This window comes from Tupaia chinensis, unplaced genomic scaffold (assembly GCF_000334495.1).
Source record: "Tupaia chinensis unplaced genomic scaffold, TupChi_1.0 Scaffold000005_2, whole genome shotgun sequence".
NCBI classification, from domain to species: domain Eukaryota; kingdom Metazoa; phylum Chordata; class Mammalia; order Scandentia; family Tupaiidae; genus Tupaia; species Tupaia belangeri.
Genome location: NW_006159434.1, coordinates 421404 through 433676, shown reverse-complemented (window position 1 = coordinate 433676; position 12273 = coordinate 421404).

Here is a 12273-nt window from a genome sequence, read left to right as displayed (position 1 = left end):
TTTCAGGTCTAGCAGGTGTCATACCAGTTATGTTGCTGAACTCCCACATGGCTGACTGCAATTTGGACTCGGCTTGAAAATCATGCCATGTCCGAGATTCTAGGAAGAGAATGGAAGAGAGGGGATTGAGGCATGATCATCCCACCTAGGCACGGATGGGAGGTAGGGGACAGGATTCATCACTTTCCCTCTCAGTGTCTCTGTTTCTCTTTGTCCAGTGAGCACACACACCCTAAGGCAAAAAAAAACCTCTAAAAAATACCGTTTCTTGTTGAAGATTTCTATTGGAAATGTAGAAAATAGTTGTTGCATCACACTGTACTCACTACACATTTTACTCAGAAAACCAAAAAAAAAAAAAAAAAAAAAACACTTGGTATTTCGGTTGTCTCCTGGCAGTGCCCCACCCATTTTAGTCTCTACATTTTCTCTCCTCGAGATCTTTTCCCAGGTCTAAGTCTTTACTCCAACATGGTCTGTTCTTCCAAGATCTGGATGTTTCTGTAAACCCAAACGCACTCCTAAGAATAGTTAAGGTTCTGTGCCATCTCTAAAGCAAGAGTTACTTTTAGATTGCTTCTAAAGTTCATTTATGTATTTATAAGAGAGACAAAGAGATAGAGAGATTTTTGTCTGAGTCTCACCACATCAAGATTTTAATGTCCCAGCCTCCCAGCTAGCTAGAACTACAGAGGCAGGTCCCTGTGCCCACCTTTTTAGGTTTGGCCGGGAACCAAACCTGGGGGCTCTGTGTAGCAGCATCCTAGCAGCAAGTACTACTCTGCTGAGCCGAGTTACTTTTACAAGGCCAAATACTTCCTGTGTAACAGAGGTCAGCCAGAGAACTAATAGATGTCAGAAGCTAGAGTCTTGGTTGAAACAAAGACTGAAATGATATTGTGGTCACATCCTTTTATGATTTCCCCAGTTACCCCATCTGTAATGGGAAAATATATACTTTGTAAATGACAGAAACCTCATATCAATCCCCTGACCCATGAAGTGAAGACTGTCATTTTTAAGAAGGACTAGGTAGAAACAACAGGAACTGCTTCCCTGAATCTTGCCAAAATAGTAAACCTAAAGAAATATGTCATTCCTTATAGAATTGTGGAAATTACGGATACCATCAAAGACCTGAAATGTTCAGAGGTGGAAGTTTCCAACACAATGTCACTTCGTTTCCCTGTTGGGTCGGTACAAATATCAAGATGGATCTGGGAACTGAATGAAGCATTGCAGACTGACTCAAGTCGGAACTTAAGTCGCAGCTGCATTTGCAGACATGATATCTTCACTGGAGCAAACTAACAAAGGTCCTTGAATCTGGCTACAGCTACTGACCTGGAAAATGCTTTTTTCCTACATATATCAGTACGGAAAATCAGTAGCAGTTTGCCTTCCTATGGCAATGAAATACGTATACATTCACTGACCCGTAAGTTATGTTAACCTCTGTTGTCATCGTTTGGAGAGATTTTGAGCATCTCGCTATTCCACCACATATGGTACTGGTCCCTTATATTGACTGTATGATTCTAAGTGAATCTATTGAGTAGAATGTAGCAAGCAACTTATATACATTGTTAAGATAGAGATAAACTGAAACTTGAGAGGTAAACCCTGTGGACATTCAGAGCCTGCTACATCAGTGCAGTTTCTATGGAATCACAGATACGGGAACTTTGGGATATCCCCCTCAAGCTGAAACACAACATATTGCATTTCATGTTGCACCAAAACATGAATCTACTGTGTCCCTGAATTTGGAAGGAATTTATACCATATTTATCCATGCTTCCCTAACCTACTTACCTAGTTATCTGTAAAGCTATCGGTTTGGTGGTTCACTGAGAAAGAAAATATTGAGCAGCAAAGCTCAGTGCAAGATTCTTTGTTGCTTGACCCTTATAAGATAATATGTCCTAATGACATCTTCAGTGTCTATGGCCAACAGAGATACACACGGATAAAAATGTGGCTGAGACTCCTATGGTACTTGTACCTATTTCTCTCCCTCAACCTCTAATTATGACCCCTGTGACAGGTTAATACAAGAGTACAAAAACACATGTCTAATCTATTCAGGGGGGCCTATTACATGCTAGTTCCTGTCAGGAGCAGAGTTTTGCTAAGGACATTACATTGTGCCTTTCATAATGGGTAAGATGGCCTGTGGTATGGGTTTACCATGACTCATGAACAATGGTTCAAAGATTGGTTAGTTGGTTAAAGATTTAGGAAGAACAGGAATGGAAGATTGCTTTCAAGGAATTTGGAGGGAATACTTGAATGGGTACACTTCCTCAAATGGGAAGAGTGTGTAAATATCTGTGTGTCAAGCGAATGTTCACCTGAGACATACAGTATGGAGGAATCTCTTTATTATTAAAGTGGGAAAAAAAAAAAGACAGATCCTTTTGCTATAGAGCTACATCTTTCCTCAGCCACCTTAGAGATAGATTAATGAGACAAAATATAAAGCGTTAATGTTGGTAACATGAATGATACAGATGGGCTCAATAACGTGGACTTCCTCTTACCCAAGTGGATATGACTAGTACCAGTTCTGGGTGACCAGTCTAAAAAACCCTGTGGTCAGTATTGATCACATCAAATACTTAATCAACTTCTGATAAGTTGATGCAAATGAAGAACAACATGACGAACAGGTATGTATTTTAGACACATACTTACACCCCCTACCTGCAACACAAGTATGTGTCAGCATATATTAATGAGTTTATAGAGTCTGTTATGAATTATCTAAGTAACCTATGCAGACCATCTTTGACTATGGATTTTACTTTATGGTAAAAGAAGTGCAGCAATGGCCTCAAATACAATGGATTTTACTACCAGTAACATGAGTCCTACATTCCATAAATATAATAGCTTATTAGAATGGTGAAATGGAGGGACCAGCAGATGGCATAGCAGTTATGTCTCTGAACTCCCACATAGTTGACTGCGATTCTAGTCCCAGACCCAGTGGCTTCAAACGCATGCTGGGCATGTGTGTGTGCATGCCCAAAATCATGAGAAGAGAATGAAGGAGAAGGGATTGTGGCGTGGCCATCCCCCTGGGGGGTGATTTCTTCCTTTTTATCTCTCTGTCTCTCTCTGTCTCTCTGGTGAACACATGTGCCCTATAGCAAAAATCTCTCTAGAAAACAACACTAGCAACAATAATGAAGAATGGTGAAATGGAATTCTGAAGGTTCACATACAGAACCTTGACAAAATGCTCTGTGAGACTGGATTGTTGTTCAAATGGATGAAGCAGACCTTTTAAACCAGTGGTTAACATAGAGTGTTGTCTCGCCCATAATAAGAATGCTAAAGGTTAGGAATCACAAGATGAGGGTGAAATGGGGCCATAATTATTGTACCAAATCATCCACTTACCTGCTGTTTTTGTTTTTGAACTTTCCTTTCTAGCATTCTTCTCATTACAATAACTTTGAGCTGACTAGGTTTGGAGGCCTTAGTGTACAAATCAGGGACACAATAGTAGGCCTACTGCTCTGCAGGCCAACTCAGTGCTATGGCAAATTGTGGGCTTGTACTTGTCAGCTCAAAAGTAAGAGGAGAAGGGGACCAGCAGTTAGTGTAATGGCTATGTTGCTGGATTCCCATGTGGTCAACCACAGTTTTAGTCCCAGACCCGGTGGCTTAAACTCATACTGGGTGCGTGTGCGTGCGTGCCCAAGATCCTGAGAGGAGAATGGCAGAGAAGGGATTGCAGTGTGGCCATCCCCCCTGGGGGGGGATTTCTTGCTTTCTGTCTCTCTGTCTGTCTCTGTCTGTCTGGCAAGCGCACGCACCCTATAGCAAAAACCTCCCCCCAAAAAAAAAATTTAAAAAAAAAGTAAGAGGAGAGGTTCCAGGATTGAGGATGGAAGAAGTAGGCTATGATGACCAAGTTAAATCTGATAATCAGCTACAGAAGCGGGAATTACAGATGATAATTGTCATGTTATCATGCTTATCACTCCCCTCCTCAGTTTTACTTTCTAGGCTATATGGAAAGCATTGGAGGGTGCCTAACATTACAGCTTTACAATGGAAGTGTAAGTGGACTGATATTACCCAGTAATGACAATTTAACTGATGGGATTTGTGGTTCTGTTTTGTAGTGGGCATTAATGTGTTAACTGGATAAAGAACAAAATACATGCTGAGACCTACAAGTAGTTATTTTGCTGGATATTCTTCATTCCCCCCCCCCGTATTCATTCTACAACCTTTCCATTCTGCTCTGTCCTTTAGGAACCTTACATATAACATAAATGAACTTGATCTAGTGCTTCCACCTCTAGGTGGATTCAAACAAAGGGAGGCACTTGGAGAATACTGGAGGACAAGAGGAACACAGGATTACATTCTATATTTTTCATTTTCTTCGTGCCAACCTCCAATTGACAGCGCATTGCTTTCCTCCACCAACAACCAGAGCCCCTGTTGAGTAGCTTTTTATTCTCTCTCTCTATCTCTCTCTGGGTCCTGGGAAATTCTCCTTTACCTTGCACCTGCAGCTATGGCTTCTGGCCAAGACAGTATACATCATCTTTTGTTGGTTTCTCTTAAGCCTTAATTTAACTTTGTAAATAGCTTTTCACTAAACTCTTTTCAATTACAGAAAACTTTATATAATATTACTTTGTTAGCATATGTTAAAATATATAATCTATTTTTGGAACCAGCAGATTGTGTAGTGGTTATGCCACTGGACTCTCACATGGCCGACCGCAGTTTGATTCCTGGACTGGGTGGCTTAAACTCATGTCAGACATGTATGCGTGCGTGCCCAAGATCCCAGGAGGAGAATGGAGGAGAAGGGATTGAGGCATGGTTATCTCCCTGGAGGGAGGGGGGTGATTTCTCTCTCACTGTCTCACTGTCTCTCTCTCTCTCTCTGGCAAGTGCATGCACCCAAAGACAAAACCTCTACATATATATATAGAGAGAGAGACAGAAACACAAAAGAGAGAGAGAACCTCCAACCTCCAACAGGGTCCCCATGCTGTTATCCATCCCTAACCTCACTAAAATATTTGCCTAACTTTTAAAAACTTTATTTTGGCAGGTCATTACAAATACAAGAAAATACAATGTGTCCAACATTTAGAATATCTCTGTCTTATAATTCCTATTCTTATAATTCTCACAGGGTTAGTAAACATACACACAGAATGAATTCAGTTAAGAGAGTCATTCTTTTCTAAATTTAGAAGAGCTAAACTGGCCACCAATAGTTTATGAGCCTCAATTATGTTAAACAGAAAAATCCTTCAAACATTGTTTACTTTATCTTACAGTTATTAATCATTTTTATGGATTTATTTAACAAGATAATCAAGAAAATTGCACATTTGTGGTCATATGATCCAATGAGAATATGAATGGTATTACCCATAGTCACAGCAGATAATTAGGAGTCTTTCCTCATCTCTGTGTTCATTTGACAGTCTCCACTGCAGTTTCAAACCTATTTTTAATATGAAATCTAGCAGATGCAAACTTTAAACTGACATTAAATTTTAAATATTTAGCAAGGATATAAAACAAAACTTATCTGCGATATGGAGGGAGAAGAGACTATTGCTTATTCTATGTAACATAATCCTGACTTTATCAATAAGTGAGGGTCCTCAACACCCAGTTCATTAATGGTGTAGGTCATTCTGACTACCATAACAACACCTTAGACTGAGTAGCTGAGAAACACCAGAAAATGATTGCTCCTAGCTCTGAAGGCTGGGAAGTCCAAATTCAAGGTGCTATAGTAGATTTGGTGTGTAGGGAGGGCTCTCTCTACTTCAAAGTAGTGTCTTTCACTGCATCCTCACATTGTAGAAGGGATGATAAAGCACCCTCAGGCCTCTTTCATTTCACTTTTAAATTTGTTAGAGGGTTCCTGAACTCATTGGAGGGAGAGAGAGAGAGGGAAAGTGAGAAAGTACTACTTACGGGAGAGCTTGACGCCTCAGTCCCTTCTCTATGTCTCCTGTCCGGATTTTGGGTACACTTCACATGTGCCTGACATGTTCTTCAAGGTGCCAGGTCTGTGACTTGAACCATGCAGTTGGCCAGGTGGCATCCAGCCATCTTAATCACCACATCACCACCGGGCCCAGATCTCTTTCATAAGGGCACCAATGCCATTTTATGAGGGTGGCCTGCATGACCTAATCACCTCCAAAAGTCCTCATCTTTTAATGCTGTCCCATTGGTGATTAAGTTTCAATATATGAATCTGGAGAGGGCACAAACATTCAAATTGTAGTAATTATATGTGTAGATATATTTGTTTATGTATGCTTTTTGTTTTGAGGGATTTATTGTTACTGTTTTTAGGTACAAATTGTATGATAATGACAAAGATTTATTAAGGATGAGGAGCAAAACTTGCTAACTGAAACTTTATGTAATTTATTACATAGAGAATAAACAAAAATAAAGTTCTAATAGAAAAAAAAAACACCTTTTTTTTAGGTTTCCTTTTTTTTGCTATCGGGCACATGTGCTAACCTGAGAGACAAAGAGACTGAAAAGCAAGAAATAATCTCCCCTCAGGAGGAATGGTCACGCCACAATCCCTTCTCTTCCATTCTCCTCTCAGGATTTTGAGCACACATGCACACGTGCCCAGTGTGAGTTTCAAGCTGTCAGGTTTGGGAATCAAACTGCGGTCGGCCACTGGGAGTCCAGTGCCTTAACGACTATACCACCTGCTGATCTCCCCCCCTCCCCCAAATTATTTTTTACCTTTTACAGAATTTAAGAATATTTACATGTTCTGTTTTAATTGCAACCATGTAATATGTGTTTATATCTGTTGAGAAATTTAGAAAACAAGAATGAGAAAATAAAGACTAGCCACGATCCCACTAGGATGAGATGATCAGTGATAGAATAATATACATGTATGTAAGTAAGAGGGGGGCCTTCAAAAAGCTCCTGGAAAATGTATATTATAAGGAAACTTGGTATGGATTTCAATGTTTTTGGCATCAAAATAAATTGGTCTGTAAATTCCATTTTCCCACAAACTTTGTTTTTTTCATGAACTTTTTAAAGTCCCCTCATTTACATACCTACATACACACACATACACACATATTTCTATTCCTGTAATTAGACATATGTCCACTTAAAAGCTTTTGATATGTATATCAACCATATGTTCTTTAAAAGTTATATTATTTGATAACCCACAAAACTACATGTGTATCTTTCCTCACACCTTCACCTAATCTGAGTAATTTTTCAAACCTTTTACAAATTTGATAATTCCAAAAAAATGTTGCTCATTTTCTGTTAGCAGTATTTCTACTCACTATTCTAAAAAAATGTTGCTCTTTTTCTGTTAGCAGTATTTCTACTCACTATTGAACATTATCTAGACTTAGAATGCCATATTAAATGATGAAAACTGCATAGAATACAAAACTGGTAGGTACCTGGAATATGAAAGTCTAATTCCTGTAGTGTTATAGCCCTGCTACAAGAAGAACAAAAGTGACTCCATGTTAAACCTAGCACAACTGATTCCTTTTACATAACGAACCTTGCTTAATGTTTTAAATTGAAAAAACAAATCATGGCTTTGCTGAGATTTTGCAGAGACCTGAAACCAGTGGGCCTTGAAACTAGAAAGTAGTAAAGGAAGATAAAAAAACTTCCACCTCAATGATCAGTCCGGCCAAGCCAGCCACAGATGAAAACAACAATCCTGGTGTAAATACTCCTCTGTGGGACCCAGTGAGGAAATAAACGATGAACTGCTGTTGCTAGGGAAGAACAGCATGTACTGTAGCTTCCCTGCTTCTCCTGTTTCTTCCCCTTTAGGAACCCGTTAGACCAGGACTTTGGAAATTGTCTTGGGACTATCCACCCATCTAGACTAGTCCACCATCTCCCAGCATTGCTGGTTTCCTGAATACAGCTACTTTCCTCTCCACCAACACTTGTCTATCAAGTATTGGCTTCCATGCGGTGAGTAGCCAAACTTGAGTTCCGTATCAGTTTCTTCCGGTTTTACTACTGCCTATAATTAACCATTTAACTACCTTCCCCTAATTTTCTCAACAATAACACAGGACTGACCATCCCTGTTCTGTTGAGTTGATGTGAGGATCAAACGAATACAAAGTGATCAGTGTGAAATACCTTGGCAATATACCACACACATGTTGCAATGATAGCTATTCTCATCAATTCGTATTTTCCCTTGGCATGGGAGGAGACAGGGCCAGACCTCTGATGCAGAGAAAGCCATGCTGTGTCCAAGAAGATGGCAAGGTTAATTAGCTTTCCCACAGCCACCCATGGAGACATTGACAGAGCCGGCATTGGCATTTAGTATTTTCAACTCCATTTCTTTTCCTCAGCTTGGAAGAGCATCATCCACACCTGTCTCAACTCCAAAAACAAACAATAAAAAGAAGGTTAGAAGTAGGCTATAAAACACAGAAACTGGTTGTGGAATAATTTACATCAATTTTATCAGTTAAACAGCAATAAAAAAGTGTTCAGGGATGAGTAAAAAGCATGCATGCGCAGTCATACACACACACACGCACAGATAAACAAATAAGCAATCTTTTATGATATTGAGTATTGTAGGCATAGAAAATATATGGCTTCACTAAAGCTAATTATTTTTCATTGACAACTCTATAGATATAAAAGATACCAGTTAAAAATTTAAGCAGAATACCATTTTGCTGTAGAAAGCAAAATTACAGCTTCAAGCAAATGACAGTAAAACTTGTTGATATGAATATGTGTACATCCACAGCCACACGTATTTCATGGTGTTAGCTCTAAATCCCTAATCTGGACATTAAGATATCTCATGAACAAATTTATCAGCGAGTAAGCTTTGGTAGAAAGCCCATGCTCATTAGCACCTAATTAGTTCTCAATAATTATATCAATTATGAGCATGTCAGCCAGATCAGCTTTGTGCATTGTAAGATATTCTCATATCAGCTTCCTCGGTAAGCCTTTGTGAATGAAGATTGACAGGAAATATTAATTAAGAACACACCCAAGACAACATTAGTTAGAATAGATGGTTTTGCACTTCACACCAGAGATTCGGCATGCTCTGAAGTGATTTCATCGAATACTCAATATGTACTCTAAGGATGCCAAGAAATAAAATGGCTTGCATCTTACAAGATTTTCTTTTCTTTTTTTTCTTTTTCTTTTTTTTTTTAATAAGAGAGAGAGGTAAGGAAGGAAATAGAAAGAAAGAGGGAAAAAAAGAGGGAGATGTTTTTTGCCAGTCGCTACACGTCCTGACCTTTCTGCTCTTAAGATCACAGGTGCATGCTACCACCTTGGCCTACTTAGGATGGACCAGGAACCAAACTCGGGCCTCCCAAGTGGTCTCAGCCACCATGCAATAGCATCTGCCTGCTCACAATACCATAGCTTGATCTCTTTATCTTTTTCTCTTTTTTTTTTGGTACTTTTTATCACCAATAATAACATCACTGACAGTTGTTAAAGTCGAAGGAATGCGACTCTTTTTCATGGTCTAGAATTTAGCACAGGAAAGAAAGTGGGTAATTCCAAAGCCATAGAGAAATGCATTTTCCACTAAAGGTGGTGTAATATGAAAGAGTATGGAGCCTGATTGTATTTGAATCCTGATTCTGACACTTACTGAATGTGCCTCAGTTTGCTTACCTATAAAATGGAAATAATAGTATATACCTCAAAAGGGTATTGTAAGGATTAAATTAATACACACATAGAACTTAGACTAAAGTCTAGAATATTCCATAAGTGTGTTAACACTTACTATAAAATGTTTAATTTAGTATTATGTGATGTGAAAAAAAATCTGTGGGCTGATGTGGATAGGGAAATTCTATGTGCCTTTTCCAATATATATAATACTTCTATGGCAGGCACTACAGGCCTGCTGGGCACAATCCTCAAATAAAGGATCTTTCTTCCCCTTGTGCAATATTCCTCCTTTGTAGGCAATGCTGTATGCAGAAAAAAAATTAAAAAGCATAACTTCTGGAATCAAAAATACTATTTAAACCACTCACCAATTCTTACTGATTGTGTGATCTTAAGCAATGGCATCAACTTGGGGATATTTGAGTCATAAACAAGCTAACATATATAAGAGCCCTTGGTATAGACTAGTTGCTTTAGCAATATTGATCCTTTACCCTCTCTGGTAAGAGTGACCCTTATCATCGTAAACTGGCTAACTACCCCTTTGTTTTCTGCACAGTTAACGTGATCATATTGTCACTGCTTCGCAAGAGAATCAATTAGTACATTCCCTGTGGCAAAAGTGAAACATTCTTCTCCAATATTTGTTAAATATTGACCCAGTGGTATGAAGATTATATCTCAATGCCATCATAATAATAGTAACAATTAAGTAGTAATTCCCATTTATTTGATATATACTTTGTGTTAAGTACCATTCTATTCTCACATACAAACCAGTCGTATACATATTATTCTAATCAAGTCATAGAATAAAATGGGACAAGTATATTTTTCTTTTTTTCTATTTTATGGGAGAAAATTAATTCCATGGTAGATTTATTGAAATAATGATTCCAATTTCCCCCTCCCTATATCCGTTCCCTTGCCATGAAACATTGCCTTTTAAAGTGTAACTCTGATTCTAGACATGAGTATGTGACATGCCAGTAGAATATTTGCTTATAAAATATAACTACAGATTTGAAAACACTTGCCTAATTGGCTTGCTCACTCTTGCTCCTCCATGATTGCTATGAAAACATGCCCAGTAGAACTGAGTGGAAGATTGGAGCCATATAGCATAAAGTTTAATCATTGCAGTCACATCATCTGAGACCATCTGTGATCAGCTAACACTCAGCTGATGCCCAGATACATGAACAAGCACTTCCAAGAAGATCAGCAGAGTTGCAGAGACCCACAGCAATCCTTTGACCAAGTATTGCCCATATTAACCAAACCCAGCCTAGTTTAGCTAAAACCCACCAATACAAGTTACACAAATACTTGTTGTCTTAGGCAACTGAAGTTTCACAATTCTTTATTTTAAAATTTTCTTTTAAAATGTTGTACTTTTTTTTTTTTTTTTTGGAGAAGTTTTTGCTATAGGGCACGTGCACTCACCAGAAAGACAGAGAGAGACAGAGACAGAAAGTAAGAAATCTCCCCCCAGGAGGGATCGCCACGCCGCAATCCCTTCTCCTCCATTCTCCTCTTGGGATCTTGGGCACGCACGCACAAGTGCCTGGCGTGAGTTTTAAGTCACCAGGTCCGGGACACGAACCGCGGTCGACTACACAGGAGTCCAGCGACATAGCCACTACGCTAACTGCTGGTCCCGAAATGTTGTACTTTTTATCACCAGTTCTAGACCATGAAAAAGAGTCACATTCCTTCGACTTTAACAACTGTCAGAGAGAGAGAGGAAAGCACCCTCCACAGGGCTTGGTCATGCTGCAACCCCCTTTCTCCAGTCGTCTAGCCCACCAAGACACTGGGCACAAGCACACACACCTGGTGTGTTTTCAGACTGACTGGGCTAGGGATTTAAATGGTGGTTGGTGTATTGAATCCAGTTCCAGGTTCTGTGTTACCAGCTGTGCAACAGAAGCTGAGCCTTTGATTCTTTATTATGTAGTACTCTTGAGACAATAGGCAACTGATACAAACTCAAAGAACTAAGATCACTTGTTTAGAAAGACCTACTTATAAAACTGGATTTCGAACCCACATTTGTCTGGCTCTAAATCCTATCCACTACAGCAAAGGGAATATTCTAGTGCAACATCCAAGGGTATGACTGGAAGTATTCCCACTGTAATTCTCTTACTTTTTACTCATAAAACTTATACCTATTTTTTATGTAAAAATATATGGAGATTTATTTGTTCTCTTGTCTCTGTATTGAAAAATATCTCAATAAACCTTTCAATGTGTTACAGAATAAATACAAAAATAGTGCTTTTAGTCTTACGTCACAAAGTTAATTAACCATTAACATGCATTTAATAAAGGGCAGAATGCATCTTAATAGCTTATCAAAGTAGGAGCAAGAATATTTTGTACATATAGGGACCAGCAGTTGGCACAATGGCTATGTCTCTGGACTCCCATGTAGTCTACCGTGATTCGAGTCCCGGACCTGGTGGCTTAAAACTCACGCCGGGTGCGTGTGCGTGCGTGCGTGCGTGCCCAAGATCTTGAGAGGAGAGTAAAGGAGAGGGGATTGCGGTGTGACCATCC